The sequence below is a fragment of the Diabrotica undecimpunctata genome, chromosome 8, assembly GCF_040954645.1.
Source record: "Diabrotica undecimpunctata isolate CICGRU chromosome 8, icDiaUnde3, whole genome shotgun sequence".
Classification (NCBI taxonomy): Eukaryota; Metazoa; Arthropoda; class Insecta; order Coleoptera; family Chrysomelidae; genus Diabrotica; species Diabrotica undecimpunctata.
Window position 1 is genome coordinate 68,891,227 of NC_092810.1, and position 19,294 is coordinate 68,910,520.

At 33.1% G+C, this 19,294-nt stretch overlaps 1 long non-coding RNA gene across 1 annotated transcript in view; it reads right to left on the reverse strand.

The window, feature by feature from the left end:
- LOC140448436 (uncharacterized) overlaps positions 1 to 17,001 on the reverse strand; it is a 38,618-nt gene extending 21,617 nt beyond the window's left edge. Inside the window, exon 1 of the long non-coding RNA XR_011951713.1 lies at positions 16,935 to 17,001. This is a non-coding gene — a long non-coding RNA (uncharacterized lncRNA). The remainder of the gene's footprint in view (positions 1 to 16,934) is intronic.
- Between the last annotated feature and the right edge of the window lie 2,293 nt (positions 17,002 to 19,294).

Consider the following 19,294-nt stretch of genomic DNA (forward strand, 5'->3'; position numbering starts at 1 on the left):
CTCAGTAGTTAAGACGTATTGGGTCCAGTGGAACTCACTTATCATCGAAGATGGCTTGCTCAAACGAGTCCTGGAAAATGATGACGGTTCAGAGAAGAGAAGACAGTTGGTGATCCCAAAGAGCAGAATAGCCGAAGTACTTCGTCAGTTACACGACAGTCCATCGGGAGGGCATTTTGGTGTAAAGAAAACCCTTCAGCGAATTCGGGAACGGTTTTATTGGATGAACAGTTCCGACGATGTAAAAGACTGGTGTAAGAAATGTGCTATTTGTGCCACGAGTAACGGGCCTTACCGAAAAAGGAAAGCTCCTATGAGACAATATAATGTTGGAAGCCCGTTTGAAAGAATAGCTTTGGACATCGCTGGGCCATTTCCAGAAAGTGAAAATGGAGGCAAGTACATGTTGGTAGTAATGGATTACTTTACTAAGTGGGTCGAGATTTACGCACTTCCCGACCAGAAGGCCGCCACCGTTGCAGATAAGTTGATCCAAGAATATATCAGCAGATTTGGAGTGCCTTTGGAGATCCATAGTGACCAAGGCAGAAACTTCGAAAGCGATCTATTCCAAGAAATATGTGATAGACTAGGCATGAAGAAAACAAGAACTACAGCATATCATCCGCAATCTGATGGTATGGTAGAACGGATGAATAGGACAGTCGGCAAGTATTTGACAAAGATGGTGTTCGATCATCAGCGAGACTGGGACCAATACCTTCCGTTCTTCACAATGGCCTACAGATCTGCCGTTAACGAATCAACAGGCCAGACACCAGCCAGAGTCCTATTCGGACGCGAAATGCGACTACCTTGTGATCTAAAATTTGGGTGTCGACCTGGAGAAGATGTAGCAGGTGAAGATTATGTGACCGAATTACGAAGAAGAATGGACGATGTACATGAGTTGGTCCGTTCCCACCTTCAGATCGCTAGCGACCGAATGAAGAAACGGTACGATACACAAGCCGAAAAAAAGGGTTGCTTTAAGAAGAACGACAAAGTCTGGCTGTTTAATCCCAAGAGGCGAAAAGGTTGTTCTCCCAAATTGCAGCAGTTTTGGGAAGGTCCATACCTCATCATGGAGAAGATCAACGATGTCATCTACCGAATGAGCAAGATTACGAGGGGAAAGCCGATGATAGTACACCATAACCGGCTGGCGTCTTTCGAAGGTGACCACGACGTAGATGAAGAAGTGGAAGTAAACCAAGTCCAAGACGTGTCTGACCTCACGTTTGAGGAATTCATGGGTGCCTATGGAGGTACCGGTAAAGCAAGACATGGTGTTACCACTGAAGAAAAGCAAGATCTACTCGCGCTAAGTCCCGGCCAGTATCAAAGACGCACCAGGGTTGGCATCCGTCTTTCGAAGGAAGTTTGGTCGAGTTGCAGAACTTCAATGCCAAGTGCCAGCTCCCGGTAAAGCCTTGAAACTCCAAGATGTATCACGTTACCTTTTCTACCTGGTAACAAAAGACACTGCCCGTGACCAACCTACCTACCGAGATGTATGGGAAGCCTTACTTCAATTGAGAGAGCAGGTACTAGAGTCCGACGTGCAAAAGTTAGCTATGCCAAAGTTGGAGTGCCGCCAATTAGATTGGAGGGTTATCCGAAATATGGTGGAGGAGATCTTCAAAGACACCGAAGTCCAGGTGTTAGTCTGTTACAATCCGCATAGTTACTGGTGCGGAGAGAAAACCGTCCCTTGTCATTTTTATACAACTGGAAGTTGTAAAAGAGGGTCCAGTTGCCGATACCAGCATACAGTTCCGGTTCCACTCCCGACAAGGTTCCAGGAGGAACCATCTTTTAAGAGGGGGGCAATGTTACGATAAATATCATGGCCTAAAAATAACCGTAAATATATTATGACTAATTCTAATATGTTTTAGATTATACGAGACAATTCGACCAGCTGGCATAAACTTCAAGTAATAAAAAAAACTGGTTCCGTTCGAATCTTCCGGAATTAGGCCTGTTCATTCGAGGCGAAACCAGGTCAATTGAGGTCAACATCCATGGGGTTCTAGAGCAGCTGTTTTCGTATAAATATGAGGGAACTTTCATTTTGAAAACAGTTAATTCTGAAGACTCGCGGCCGCGACTTTAATTGTTACGCTCGCTATATAAATTATGTATTATTCTTTAAATAAATTAATATAAATTATTGTGCTTTTTAATGAATTAAGATAAGAACAAGACATTATAAATTAAAGAATTCACAACAAAATATAAATAATTATAAATAAATAAAAGACTTAACAATATATATATATATATATATATATATATATATATATATGTATATATATAACTATATAAATATTTATATAAACAAAAGATATAGTTAGTTAATGCCATTGTATGATATTGTCATTTTCTGACATTACGGTCTAGTAATTGTCAAAATATAAACATTCGTGTGTAATATTTAACTTTCATTGTTCCTAAAAATGAAGTATTACGCTATCCATGAAAGAGTCGACATGGTACTTTGCATTGGAGAATGTTTGGAAACTTGTCTCTTAGCTTCTAAAATTTATGCTCAAAAGTATCCTGCTAGAAAACACCCACAAAACGAAGTTTTTGAGATATTGCTTAATAGATTCCGTGCTACTGGTAATGTTGCATACGAAAAGGTAAATAAAAATAAACCAGTTATTGGTGACAACGTTAAAGAACTTAATGTCTTGCTTTTTGTTACGGAAAACCCAAATATTAGTACAAGAAAAATTTCGGGTGAATTAGAAATTAGTCAAACTAGTGTCACCAGCATTTGACAGAACAAGATTATGGTAACCGTTTAAATTCTTGTTTATGGACTTTGGATAAAGTTGGAGAAGATCCTGATTTTTTTAAAAATGTATTATTTACAGACGAATCGACTTTTCATAATAATGGTCTAGTAAATAGACATAATTTTCATTATTATGACACAGAAAATAAACATTTATTTCGTACTGTTGATTGCCAACACCGATGGAGTGTTAATGTTTTCTGGAGGAATTATGGGCGAGTACGTTATCGGCTCGTATGTTTTTGACGGACATCTCAATGGGACAAATTTCTTAAATTTTTTAAATTGGACACTGCTTGAGAACCTTCCACTTAGCCTACGAACAAAAATGTGGCTCCAGTTGGACGGAGCTCCTGCTCATTTCTCACGTGATGTTAGGAACTGCCTTAACAGAAAATTTACAAACAGATGGATAGGTAGAGGTGGTTCATATAATTGACCCCCTAGGTCACCAAGAATAACCAAGATGAATTTTTTTAAATGGGGTTATATTAAAAATATTGTATGCTACTAGAGATGACATGAAATTAAAAATTACAAACGCGTTTGCTTCAATAACTCCTGTTATGTTAAATAATGTAAATAAATCATTCGAAGATATAATCGCTTCTTGTATTGCACAAGACGGCAAGCAATTTGAACATCTGTTACATACCTGAACATTTTTTACTTATAGTAAGTTTTGGATTATTTTGTATTATTTATGTTCATTATTCATTTTGTATTATTTGTTTTATTGAAATTCTTTCTGTCTGGTTATGTATTTAATTGTTTTCAAAAAGAGTGTGTGTTTGTAAGCGTGTAACAAGTACATCTATTATTATGACTTCAAAGAAATAAATATATTTTACAGTTTTATTTTTATATAAATATTAATCTTATTTTAATACTTAAAATAATACAAAAAATTAAACATAACGTTAATATCTACGTTATTTTTGAACTGTAACCTCTGCGCAGTTGCCTTTCACTTGATGAATCGTAGAAAATCTAAAAACATCAGATTTTCAACAATTTTTTTTTTATTTTCTTTTCATCATCTTTTTACTATCCTATTCCCAACGAATACAAATCCAAAGACATAAAAATTTTAATTTATTTACAAAAAATGTAGTTACAACTACCCTGGTTTCGTTTATACCAATATGTCAATATGATGGGTTTAAAAATCGAAAGTAACAATTATTATAAATATTTGAAATCGATTTCCGTTTAACAAAATTTTAAATTACGGCAAAGCTATCATTCCTAATTATAGGACATCCGTATATCATTCGAAAGAGAAAATTTTTTTTAATTTATTAATTTATTAATATACAGGGTGTTCCATTTAAAATAAGATTTATATTACACATTGAATAATCCAATAATGAAACTACAAATTTTGAACACCCTGTAAATAAATGTTTAATAATTAATCATGAAATACATTCGACCAATATCCAGCTATTTAGATGTATTGCTATTATTATTAGAATTGCTTAAATAAATTAAGAATGAGTCCCCGTTTAAAGTTTTACATCTTAAGAAAATTCGACATAACTCAGAACACTCTGTACATAGGTATAGGGAAGTCTTATGAAACTATACCTTATTTTTTGCAGACAATTAGAAAATCTAATAAAATACAGGGTGTTCTATAAGAAAAAATATAACTTCAGAACTTCAGAACAGCTATTCATAGGCGTTCTCAACGTGAAAAATAAATCTTTCCTGTCTTTATATCTAATAAATCCGTAAAATAGTTTCCAAACACAATTCAGATTTCTGCTTTAATCTGAGCCTTCTAAAAATTGCAAGGCGAAGCAGACGTTGATAAAGATGTTAATAGAGACATGGGGAATCTAAAATTTGCATTCCACGACATGTCTCCTCAACTAAGCAGAAAGCGACAATAAAATTGTTGATCGAAACTGAATTGTGTTTCGAAACTATTTTACGGATTTAATATCAGATGTCGCTATTGCGTCCGTTTCGAAGCCATTTTATTGTTGCTTCTTAAAGACAGGAAAGATTTATTTTTCACGTTGAGAACGCCTATGAATAGCTGTTCTGATGAGCTTTATTAAAGCGAAATACGTATAAACAGATACATAGACGCTTTGTACGTGAAATCAAATCTTGACTGTCTTTTTCATCTTATTTTTTACTTTTTTCTTGATGTTATTTTTTTAGTAGTTTTATAGCTATTTTGGGCCTTTATTCTTTAGCTAGACTATGGTCTGAGAAGACATCTGCGTCTGAATATGTTTTTGTTGAGGTGATAGAATTTCGGAACCTTTTGTTTATGGCGATAAAATTAAAATGCTGGCAAACCAATCACACATTTTTATATATCTCAAAAACAGCATAAGAAATAATTTTGATACCAATTCATAAGTTACGTACCAAAATAATGTTCCTGGACTCTAAAGCATTACTCTCTGAACTGCTTTGATATTTTTTATTCGAAGACCAGATTATCTAAGGTCACTGACCACTCTTGGAAATAAATGTTTAATAGTTCTTCTTCCTTTCGAGTAAATAGTCCCATATAGATAATGTTTTTATTCTCTCTTTTTTTTTTAATTTGTTAACCTCTTTTGTAATCCTTTTATTAATTTTATTGCTTCTGTTGCATTTCAATTTAGGTTAGGGGCAATTTTGGGGATATTATTTTGCAACAACAAATTTAAAACTTTACGCAATCAAAAGATCATTATTTATCTGCTGAAACCACACTTTTTTAAAAACCACAAGGAGAAATATATATTCAGATCAATAGGGAAACATGAATAATTTGAAATCTGTCGATAAAATAATTGAGACATCGTTAATAGAATTTGAATTTAAAGCTAAAATGGTATTTTCTAATGAGTAATTACATTAAATCGCATTTTCAATGATAACTATACAAGGTTGCAGGATTTGTATATTAATTACAAGCAATGAACAGAGCGGTCAATATCTCCTCCGCTAACCCTAGCCCTTTTGCGAATGTCAAAACTAAATTATAACGATAGGGACAATTATTCAACGGCTGCCCTTCCTTTTGTAATAATGCCCTAATCAGTCTGCAACCGTCTAAAAATATTTTTAGTAACGTCTATTAGCACTCTGTGCTAATAAGCCTTGGAAAGAGTAATTTGCATTGGTGGCGTTTTTTAAGGATATATATCACAATCTATGATAGATATGTATATGTCCAGAAACAACTATTTTATAACTTGTCTTTTATTTTGTTTTGAGAATGCTCACATTCAATCATTTTCCAAATAAAATCCAAAATAATTGAGTTACTTGTTAATTTGCGTTTATCCCATATTGAAATTTCTAATTTCTTCCCCTTGTACACAGTGTCTCAAATTGTATGTTTTGTAGGATATACCGAACACAAGAGACATATAAAAAAAGTTGTTAAGATGTCATGACTTTCTTTTTTAACGATTGCCCAATTAAATCATCAATAGCCCCCCCTACATATTAGCGACATACGAAGCGATTATTGAAAAATTAGATGTTCTTTATTGAAAAAAAAATTTTATTGGAACTTTTGATAGACATATTATGGAAGGGTCCAGTATCGTACAAAAAGTTTTTTTAGATGATCTCACTAAGGAAATATAATACTCTAACTTATGTTTTTATATGGGCTACCCTATATATTTTGACATTTTCCGTTTACATTTTTAATTTTCATTCACCTGATATATCATTTATCATGTTGTTATGATACTAATCCTTGATTGTTTTATTTAGCAAATGAAATCAGTTCCTACCTAACTTAAAAGTGGAGTAAATACTTAACCGTTAACCGCTTATTGTTATTGTTGGTTCAAAGTGAATAATTATTTTTAAATTATTGATTCCATAGCTACTTTATAAATAAAATTATCACACGCTGTATTTTATTACCTTTTTCTTTTCCATTTATAATTTTTTACACGATATAATATTATTGTCATCTATTTTTTTATCTAAAATATCATATTGTTACTTACATCTTGTAAGAATCCTCCACTTACGATTTGTGGTCGCGCGATTCTTTAGTCGCAAAGATTGAACAAATTGTTTCGAATACAAGTTAATCCATTTGCGACTAAATAATCACAGCAATTAAGAAAACGCAACCTGTCTTATTTTTACTGCGACGCGATGGTCACCTACCACAATGAATCATACGGACAAGCATAGACATGCATCAACTTATGATTGTTTAGTCGCGATTCTGATAAGCCTGGTATCTCTTCCGGGAATTTAATTTTCATTTTTTTTTAAATGTCAGACCACGAGGAATATGCTAAAAATGTTGGGGGCATTTTGAGTACTATTGATTCTGATTTTGAGAACTATCGTTCAAATAACATGTAAAACCGTCCTTTAAAAACTTTTTGATTTTTTAACGGATGAATCCAATAATGATGCTTTCTTCGTGTAGTTCTCGCCGAAGCAAATGAGCGATTACACAAGTAGTTTCTATGTCATCCATTGGCACAGCGATTTATAAATTGCACTGGAGCCACCCTCTAGATTTTCTACGACACCGATTTTTTTGTCGCCGCTACTAAAAATCGCAAGTGGAGGGCTAGCCTTAGGCTTTTGCAATGTTAGCATGGAAAATAAATCAAAACCTGTTTCATCTGTGTTACCTCTCGCAATTACTGTTGCAACGTAAAATATTGTCAGCAAAAACATGAATTTTAAAAATTATGAAAAATACGATATGCATTTGGCATATATTTAATGCCAAACTAATGTTATTACTACATCTGAATTATATTTTCAATGATATCCAGAAAGAAGGTAGCCAAACAAGAGAATGTTTAAAAAGCCTGATTCAAATTTTTTAGAGTAAGGACGTTTCGTAAATCGTACAGTCAAATTTTTATTCCTATTTTTTAGGTTGATTGATCTTATTTCTGGTAAATAAAACTGTGAAGGATTATGATCCGCATAATAAAATTTTAGAATGTGTTACTGAGTGACTGAGTGTTGTGTCTAAGTATCTTGAACGTGATGTCAATGAAACAATTTATTTGCACGGTAGTTCCAACCATAAATATTAGTCCAATCGTGTTAGACAAAAAAAGGCCTAACCTTGCATGGCAAGCTGCCCCAAATTTTATTATTCCAATCTTTAAGGAGGTCAATAGTAGTGTTAATTTAAATATTAATAATATTAGAGGAAAGACACCAAATTTGAGACATTTTTTTTTGAAAAACAAATATAAAACAGAATATTCAAAAGTTTTTAAAACATTTATTTCAAAAACTTAAATTTAATGTTTCTAACACAACTAAAAAAAATAAAGTGAATAAAACATATATTTTTGCAAAAAAATACATTTAATTTTTTTGCGAGATTTAATATTAAAAATAAAAGGTGCCCTAATTTGGGATAGCCAGGTATCTAAACTTGAAACAGGTACCTTAATTTTAAGATACTGTTCAAAAAAGCCCTTTCCTTCGCAGAAAAGGCAAATAAATGTGCCGGACTTTTATTTCTCCACAGTCTTCATGTGCCCACCTACCACATTGGTAACACTTTGTCCATCGTTTGCAATATCTATCTTCAGAAAATTTGCCGGTGCAAAATAAACATTCCACGTCGTTTTCTCCACTTTCGTTGGACGATGAATCAACTAATGGAAAGTCTTCACTGCTATCTGAGCTTGAACTCGAAGAAACTTTCCGCTTCCTTCTTGATGTTTTGCCTTTTGATGTAGAAGATTGACCTACGTCTTCATCTGCTATTTCTTCTTCGGGCGTTGCTGTTTTTTCTGATCTAACACCTTTTGTTGAACGGTTTTTTTTCTGGAGCAAATACACAATCTAAGTTTATCTGGGGTACTAGTTTTTTTTTGCTTTTTTCTTCTGCACACTTTGCTCTAATTCTGCTTTATAGGGTGTTAGAGTAATTATTGAAGCCTTTCCTGATCTGGCATGTGGTTTTTTAGTGGTATCTCTCTTGTATGTAGGGATTAGACATATGTCTTTTGGAGAAACAAGTTGTTGATGAGGTAGTGGTGGACTAGGAGTTCTATGTTCTCGCATTGGATGATTTGGTTGTTCATGGTTTGGTTCTATTATTTGTTCGTCCCTTTCGTTTTGTGTTTCTAAGTACTCTTGAATTCCAAATTCAAAGTCCCTAAAAATATGGCGACAAATAGGGACTAGTCCAGTTTTTCGGAAACTATTGCAAGATATTTCCATCGTCGCAGCTTTGTTATACGCTTTACAAAAAATACTGGCAACGGCATAAGGCGACACAACACTCAACTGATTTTCTCTAAGCCAGTTTTCTATTTCTTGTGCGCAGTAAGTTTTCAGAGGTGCCATAAAAGCTACATACAACGGTTGCATTATATGTGTAGAATGTGGTGGGAGGCAAATAATCGTCACATGATTCTGTTTGGCCAAATCTATTAGAGCAACGTTTCTCGTATGAGAATAGTGACCATCAAGGACGAGAAGAACAGGGTCTGCAGCTGAAGGTTTAGTGAATTTTATGAAGTGTTAAAGCCATCTAGCGAAAATATCGGCCTGTACCCAACCTGACACATAGCATTCTGCGACTGCTCCAGTGGGAGCTACTAGCATCAACTCTGTTTTCATATTTTTTCTAGGGAAGAATAATAATAGTGGTACGAAAACTCCTGCAACATTCATAAATGTAATAGCAGTAATCACCTTACCCCTTTCTGCTGAAGTACGTGACGAAACCTGCTTCTTCCCTCTCATGGAAATTACTTTGCTATATTTGTGCTGAACAATTGTAAGGCCCGTTTCGTCTACATTGAATATACGTTGTGAGGGTTAGTAAGCTTAAGATATTCTGGTTCATACAGAACAAAGAACTTGGATACATTTTCAGAAGTAAAAGATTTTACTCGAGCACATGACATTCCCCGGCTGATTTGTTGACTCCGCTAAATGGATGTGTCAGCAGCAAGCCATAAACAGGAACTAAACTTAAATATTGATTTAAGCATTAAAATTGTATAAAATATAACTCTCTTCATTTTGCTTATATACATTCATGTCGTAAAGTTAATAATAAACGAGATAATTAAATAAATATGCCTCCCCCCCCCACTATTTCTCGTTGTTGCCTTGGCGATAGAAAGGACGAACTCAACACTTGACTATACATGTAATTATAACAAATCCTAGGTTAATATACAACTATATTCCAGGCTAAAGTTTGTGCTTTGGTGGCTTGCATTTATACAGATATCCATGCGGCTACTTCGGCCGTAAAAGGCCCACTCACCAAATCAAAACTGATGAGGAACTACATGAGAGCTCCTTAACAACCTGGCGAAAGACAATAAATAAAGTGTCTTTAACATGGGCGCCTGGTCACGAAGTTGACGAGAATACGAATGAACTAGAAGATTTCTTATTTGTCTTGTTGGCATAACAAGGTTCGAGAGAAACCCTTGTAGACCCAGAACCATTGTGTGGCATCACAACAGATGCTGCAAATCCTTAACTTAACATCCTAACTATTTATAAGATATAATGTCGAACAAATGTAACTAATTATTTGTTAACGGGTTTTTACCCATAAATTTAGTGGCTACATTCATGTACTCCTAGACACCGATGATGGAATGATGAATTCCGAAAACGTTTTGTCTAACACAGTCCGTTTGGGCTGTCGAAGAAGATTGATAAAAAATTCTCGACAATTTAATGAATTCCAATAAATAAGAGATTAAAGCGGCCACCGAAATGGTGACTGGTCCCTTAAGAAAATACCTCAACTCATATAGCTCAACAAATATATAGGGTCAACAAGATCAAAAAAAGAATGGAAACGATAAAAAACCTAAGAACAAACAGAAAAAAAGTCAGAAATATTTAATAGACGAAAGATCTTGGATCGAAGATTACTCACAATTACTGACTAAAACAAGACCGTAATTCACGAACACCATTACAACAAGATATGAAGTAGAAGACAATGAAATAACAGGGAAGTCGAATATGAAATACAAAATCTAAAAAACCGAAAAGCATGCAGACCACAAGGTACACCGAACAAATTACTAAAACACAACTAACAAGTATTGCGAGAATTATTAGCATATGTTTTCACCTTATTCTATAAAGGACATGACTTATCACCGGAGTGGACAAAAGCACATATTACATCATCTACAAAAAACGAGAAAGAAAGAATTGTTTAAATTACAGGGTGTTAAGTGATAAATTCACTATCAATACTCTATGAAATGATAATAAAAAATAAAATTGAAAAAGAGATGATAGATGTAAAAGAACAAAATGGTTTTCGTACATGCAGATCCTGTATAGACACCCTATTTTCTCTAAAGCAGGTTACTGAGAATACGTTAGTTAGACAACCTTTCAACTCATGTAGTCTTTATAGATCTGACAAATGCATATTATAGTGTACCACTTTCAATGCTCTGGGTAGCAATGGAAAAACAAGGAATAAATAAAAAATATATATAAAAGCAGTACAACAGCTTTACAAAAAAATTGACTGTAAAAATTAAAACTGGGAAACAAATTAACTACAGAAATTCCTATTAGTAATGGTCTAATGCAAGGCTGCTGCATAGCACCTACACTCTTCAAAATATATCCGAATGAGGCGCTCTCAGTGTGAAAAAGAAAATGCTGCAATATGGGCATTCCAATCGAAGACAAAGAAATTTAATAAACATTGGTGGAATGAAGAATGTGACATATTAATGAAAAATCAAAAAGATGCTCTTTTGCGCTTTAAACTAAACTCAAATGCAGAAAATTATATTTGTCTACAACGAACAATGGCTTTGTGTAAAAAACTAATAAAAAAGAGCAAAAAAGAATCTTGGAGAAATTTTTGTACTTCAATAAATAAAAATACACCAATCACACAAATATGGACAGAGGTTAGAAAATTAAAAAATAATTGTAAAGAACCAGTCAGTAAGGTAGTAGCAGGGGAATGGACAACAACCTTTATAAACCAAGTCACGCCACCATGGGTTGAAGAAGAAGAAGAAGCAGTTTACCCTCTTCAAGTAGAAAATATCAATGAAGTTGCAATGGACAATCTGTTAAAGAAATTTAGTCTCAAAGAGTTCCAGTCCAGTATTAAACAGCACAAAAATACGGCTCCTGGTATCGATAACATTCATTATATAATGTTATACAACCTTCCATTATCCTGCAAAATTACTCTGTTAGAAATAATAAATAATATATGGGAAACCACGCAGTATCCAGAAGATTGGAAGAAATACATTATGATTCCAATGTTAAAACCACAAAAAGATCCAAATCTAGCAGAATCATACAGAGGTATATCACTGGCATCCTGTGTACTTAAAACATTCGAGCGAATGATCAAAACAAGAATGGAATATTGGCTAGAATCCAACCGCAAACTACCAAAATATCAGTTTGGGTTTAGAAAAGCTCATTCCACAATAGAAAATATTACTCATCTAGTCACTGACATTAATATTTCATTCTCATTAAATCGTTCTACCATAGCTTTGTTTATGGATATTGAGGGAGCCTACGATAAAGTAAATCTAGGAATTCTACATCAACAAATGGTGCGAATTGGTTTTAGTTGTGAATTTTCCAGAAAAATAATAAAATTATATCGTAATCGCATAATAAACCTTAAAATAAATGAGGAAATTTTAGATACAAGAACAACAAGTCTAGGATTACCTCAGGGTAGCGTTTTAAGTCCTATATTGTATACAATCTATACCTTTGACCTAGAAAAGCTAACAGACGAATTTAGGGACATTAAGATACTGGAATATGCTGACGATATATGCATTTACATTGATAATTGTGATCTTGAATCTGGTTACAGTTCTTTAAATCAATTCTTTCTTCGATTTAACCAATGGTGTCACGAGAAAAGTTTAAAGATTTCACTAACGAAATCGAAATCATGTATATTCACCCGGAAACGTACTATTCCCAATCAGATTGTTTTACAAGAGCATAGTTTTCCCGTTCTTTCTCATGTAACATACCTAGGAGTAACAATTGATAGAAAATTAGTCTGGAAAGAGCACATAGAAAGAATATTAAAAAAAAGCCGAGAAAGGATTAAATATATTAAGAGCTGTAAGTTCTTACAGTTGGGGAGCCGATTCACAAACGTCCCTGTTATTATACAGGTCATTTATTAGATCGATTCTGGATTACGGATGCTTTCTATACTCTCAAGCAGCCTCCAGTAACCTAAAAAAGTTAGATAATCTAGTGAATAAATGTCTAAGATTGTCCCTTGGAGCCTTTAAAAGTACACCAATTTCAAATCTTCAAGTTGAATGTTGTGAAATGCCTTTAGAGCTAAGAAGAAAATATCTCTGTAATAAATTTTTGTGCAAAATTCTATCTAAAAATAGTAGTCTAGTTAGTAAAGTTCATAACCTATTTATAATGGATTTAACTAATAAGTACTGGAAGAAAAAAGAATCACTGGTTTTATGTAAATCATATCAAGACTACCTACAATATAAAGACAATGTGTATAAAAACGAACTGTTACCGATATACCAAACAAACTTAACTGATGTGCCTGAGATAGAAATACGCTTTCTAAGAGATTATTCTAATTACCCAAAGTCGTTGAGAAATGTGATGTTTAATTCAGACATAGAAAATGATTTTAAAAATTATCATATCATATTTACAGATGCATCAAAAAAAGACGAAAAAACGTCCTGTGCATTTTGGGACCCTACACAAAACTATTTCGAGGCCAAAAGACTTCCGAATGAATTTTCAAGTTATTCAGCTGAACAACTTGCTATATTAGAAGCATTAAAATATATTAAAAATAATCTATTTAATAATAATAAATTTTTAATAATATCAGATTGTAAAAGTGTTTTACAAAAACTTTCAAATATATGTACTAATGTTAATATTAATTATATCTTACAAAATATATTAACCAATTTTAAATACTTGTATGAAGAAGGAAAAATAGTTAAGTTTGTTTGGGTTAAAGCTCATTGTGGGATCATCCACAATGAAAAAGTAGACATACTGGCCAAGCAGGTATTAGATTCCGATACTTTTGTAAATTATTCATTAGTTCCTGAAGACCTTTATATTATTTCAAAAAATATAATTGGGCAGGAATGGATGAATAAATATGATCATTCCACCAAGGGACTTTTTTATAAAGGCATTCAGCCGAAAATTCCTACCAAACCATGGTTCTGTGATTTTATAACAAAAAAAGATGCAATCAGAATTATCTGTAGAATTCGATTCAATCATTCCCTAGCACCATCTCACTTATTTAAATTAAAAATTGTAAATTCCCCAAACTGCGAATGTGGAGAATATGGCACACTAGAACATATGATATTAAATTGTAGTAAAAATAGAATAAAGACCAAAATTTTTATGGAAGCCATTATGAAAATAAAAATTTTAGTAAAACCCATCAACCTTTATGAGTTAATAGTTTCTAACAATTTAGAAGTTTATAAGTTGCTATATCAACACATAAGCAGTTTAAAAATAAGAATATAAAACAATAGTTTATAAAGACCAATGTATACCAAAACTTGTAAATAAATGAAAAAAAAAAAAAATAAAAAAAAAAAAAATAAAAAAAAAAGCATATTAACAAAAAATAATAATAATAATAATAATAAACAATATTAATAAAAAAAAGATACACAAAAAATATTGAAAATAAAAAATTAATAAAAAAAAAATAAAAAAAAAAAAAATAAATAAATAAATAATAAAAAAAATATATATATAAAAAAAATAAATTCATAAAAAAACCACTGCTTGCGGATCTGGATAATACTGGAGAAACATAACCTCTGGGCACTGGATGCATGGAATCGAGACTGGATACCTACTACTAGAAAATTGTATACAACATTGTATAAAATTGTAATAAAATAAAATATATATAGATATGAGTTTTGTAAGTTCACCAATTGTATAATGTAGAATTTTGCCGTAGTTATATTGTTTTTAAAATATTAATAATGAAAATTTTAAATATTAATAGATTTTATTTTAATCCATTGTCAAGAATTAAAGTCAAACGTGATTAGGCGAATGAAACCATAGGTTTCGCAGTCAATATCCCAACCACACACACAATCGAAGACAAGAGATTGTACACCATACACTTCGCTGACGCATTCGCATTCTAGCTGAAGACGAAAGTTATATAGCATATTTAAGCATATATAGACTATATGCTTAAAAAACTGGAAGAGGAGTACACCAAGTGGGGCCTTAATATTTAGGATTGGAGACTATTGGAGACTATTTTGCCGGCACACTAGACTTAATAGGGTGAGAAACGTAGACATTAGGAGAGAAATGGAAATTGACCTAGACACTATAGATACTATCGAAGCCAAAACACTAAGCTGGTATGGACACCTGCAGAGAATGCCTAAACATAGATGGCCAACAAAGGTAGAAAAATGGACTCCATCCTCTAGAAGAACCCGAGGTAGACCAAGATGGTCATAAAGAAGATTTCGGAGATGCAATGATCACCAGAGATTTAAAAACTGAAGATTGCTTCGACAGAATACGCTGGAAATTAGGATGCGAGAAACGGTGTTAGCTGTATAGAAAATACCTATACAAAATAATATGTATGATAAATGAACCACAGTGAAGAAAATGCGAATATGATATTGGAATGTGCTAAGTGATATGATCAGGTAATTCACTAATCAACTGATATTCACTAATATGATCTAGTTTAAAGGAAAACAATAAATGTATGGTACAAAGGTCTTACGACTAAGTGCCAGAGATTAACATGCCGAAGAAGAAGAATGTCATTTAGATAGGCTGCTACTTAGTTAGCTTTTGTAGCTTGAAGTTTTACTTCATTTTCGGTGTTGCTAGAGCTTGGTATCTCTATCCCTAGAGAGTTAAAACTCATTGTTTGTTTTATTACCTTCTCGTCAACGTCCAATTTACATCGTATAGGAACTTTACAAGTGGCCATGCATTTTGTTTTTTTTAATTGCTGTTCAATAAATTTCTGTCATATTCAGGGTTTTACCTTTTGTGTTAAAACGATGTCTCTGAAGATCGTCTTCATTTTCCGCTACCATAAGAGCATCATCTGCATAACATAGGATTTTTACCTCCGCATTCCCCATTTCCCTTTGCGCACTTTCATTATTACCTCATTCATATTGATAATAAATAGTAATGGGGTTAATGAATCACCTAGTCTAATCCCACTGTATACTTTAAGGGGTTCTGTAAATTCATTTTTCTGCAGTCGTCCCGAAAATAAAACTTTCAGTATGATTTATTCAATCGAAAGTTCCATTTTACACAACTTGTAGCGAAAGTTAGCTACTTTCGGGACTATTTTTTTTTACTTTCGGAACGATTTTGGGAAGCTAGGTAACGGTTTTGACAATAACATCAACTTTGTATTTTATTATGACAACACTCGTCATTTAAGATTCGTGTGTTTTCGCTCAGTTTTTCGTTTTTCAATTCCAAGAAATAGAAATCATTCCACATGAAATTAGGGAAACTGCTAAAGCCGCTATTTATGAATTATTGCCGGTAAAGTCAAGAAAGAGGTATGAATTTGTCTACGATTTATTTCAAAATTGGAGGAATGATAAAAATGTACATACTATAAATGAAGAAGTCATTCTTGCATATCTAATGGAAAAATCTAATATCTTAAAGCCATCAAGCCTTTGAAGCAATTACTCAATTCTTAAGTCCACACTTAACATTAAAAATAATATAGATATAAGCCGCTATCCAAAAGTTACTGCTTTCCTTAAAAGAAAATCCATCGGCTGCAAACCAAAAATATCTAGATTTTTCAACGGAGCTTATGCTTATATTGAGGTTAAGCTTTAAACAAAACAATTCAAATTTATGGTTAAATACCAATTGTCCGAAAAAGGATAATACTGACTGTCATATGTTGAAATGAAATATCAAAACTTGTTGAAATATTAATTAAATTTTAAAATTAATTGCATTTAACTAATATGACAATTAGCTAGTCCATAAAACTTATAATTTCATTTATTTTCAATTTTTTAGTTTGTCATGAAAGTAAATTTATATTTAATGAAAAATGTATATTTTTACTTAGGAAAATTTTAACAAAAAGTACCTTATATCCTTTAAGAAAGTTTTTGGGATCGGAATTGAACCAAAACACTGCAAACAACACACAACTGTGTACCACTTAAGCTGGAATTGGTCTGAAGTGACCAGGGAACACAAATATGGACAATTCTTGGAAAGATTCGGGCTTCGGCTTATCCTGGATGACAACGAACTGCAATCTTCAAAACTCGGCCTCTCAAATGCTCCTGCTTAAAACCATGTTGGCCTTGTCAAATTGTTGTAACGCTGCTTTACAAAACTCCTCCATAGGACAGAGCACAACAAATCGGTAATTAACTCAACAAATTCACCTATCCACAAAAAAAAATTGCCGGCTTTGAAGAACTACACGCCGCGAGCTATTTATTCCGAATCAATCTCTCCCTTACCTACACTTCACTGCTTACTAACCAATTTCCGATGACAAAAACAAATAACGAAAAACCATCATGAAAAATTCGGACTAAACAATGACCTGACTCGTATCGTGGTCTATTGCAGAGTGACATCATAATTAAAAATCGTTCTCCCCGCATAACTTTCTCACCAATCTAAGTGGATATTTATTTAAGGTGCAATATTAAGCAGAATCAACATCAAAATAATGCAATTAAAATTATTATATACAGACCACAAATGTTTATATTATCAATCCCAGCGATGCAAAAGGATTGAAAATATTTTTCAGTGTTTTGATACATACGAGGGGAAATCGAAAAAAAATTGAAATGCTACAATGTTACCTGCTTAACAGAAAAAATTTCGGGAAATATTCACCTGTCAAATTCTTGTCGGACATTGTAGGTAGTAATGTGACGTCAGTACCATCGTCTATCGGTTAAGTCGACTTTACACTACATGATTTATCATGTGTTTTGTCATATGATTTGGTCATGGAGTGAAATTTACTTGTTTACACTGTGTGATTTGTCATATGATTTTGTCATAAGCATTATCATGTGGCTCGTCATAGCTCGTCACAGGAAAATAGGACAGTACCACAGAATAATAAAATAATCAGAATGCCCATTCTGCTTGTCAAGATAAGTACGCGCATCTCATTTGCGCAGACGGAATCAGCTATGTTTTAAACGGAACCAGTGTTGTTCAGTGAAATATTTATCTGGTGTGCATTAAAAAGTTCAGTGGTAGCTTGTGTTAGGATATTTACTGTTTGGGATTAGTGTTATATATAAAGTATATAACTTTAACTAAGTTTTTTTATGTCAAAATAAAATAATTTTTAAAATTACGATTTATATAGAAAATAGTAGTACTAGAGTATACAACTTTAATAAAAGTGGAAAATTTTGACAAGGATGTATAAAAAATGTACGGTTCTGTCGTAGCTTGTCACAAATTTCTCGATCAGAGTCTGTATTTCCGTTTAAAATATGGCAATCGCTTGCTGACAGCGTTCAGGGGCGGCATCTGAGAGTGGGCATTCTGATTGTTATTTATTCTGTGACGGTAGCTACTCCGCATGATAAAACCTATGATTTTCGGTAATAATACCGGTAACACCAACATATTTAAATATCGCACCTTATTCTTATGTCAATTCAGTGAAATTACACTTCTCCAGAGACAACATCCTTTATTTATTTATTTATTGTTTGTTACTTTGATATTGAGTCTATTGTCATCTCTGTGCTATTGTGTCGTATTTTCTATTTATTATTTATTAAGTTTTATATTTTAATTTAGTATAATAAAATATTATATCAAAAGTGTGATACAGTGTGGTCTTTGTGCCAACAAATACACAAGAATATCAAAATACTCTTCAAATAAAATTCAACGGAATCAGAGAGGAAGATACTGCGGAGACAATTAAAAACAATAATAACGGAATCTGCAGAGGAAACTGTCCGAAAAGCCAAAAAGCAAAGAAGTGCGGAATGGTATGATGATGAATGCAGAACTGCAGTAGAGTAAAAAAGGCAAGCTAGGCTTAACCAACACACTCAAAGAAACACAAGAAATAGCAGAGAAATTTATAAAGAAAAGAGAATACAAGCGATTAAAATATGCAGAAGAAAAAAAAGATGACAATATGCAAAGACAAGGACAGAGAACTACTAACAGAGAAACAAAAAATATAATGAGATGGAAAGAATACTTTGACGAAAACCTAAATGCAAACAATGGAAATGATCAAAACGATACAATATATATTACGGCGAAGCAGCACATTGAAAATCCGAGTTATGAAGAAGTAGTTCAAATAATAAAGAAATTAAAAAACAGTAAAGCGCCAGGAACGGATGGAGTTTCGGGAGAATTGTTGAAGTATGGTGGACCAGAACTCTGGGGAAGAATCCATTGCCTGATAAAGTTGGTATGGACCAAGGAGCAAATGCA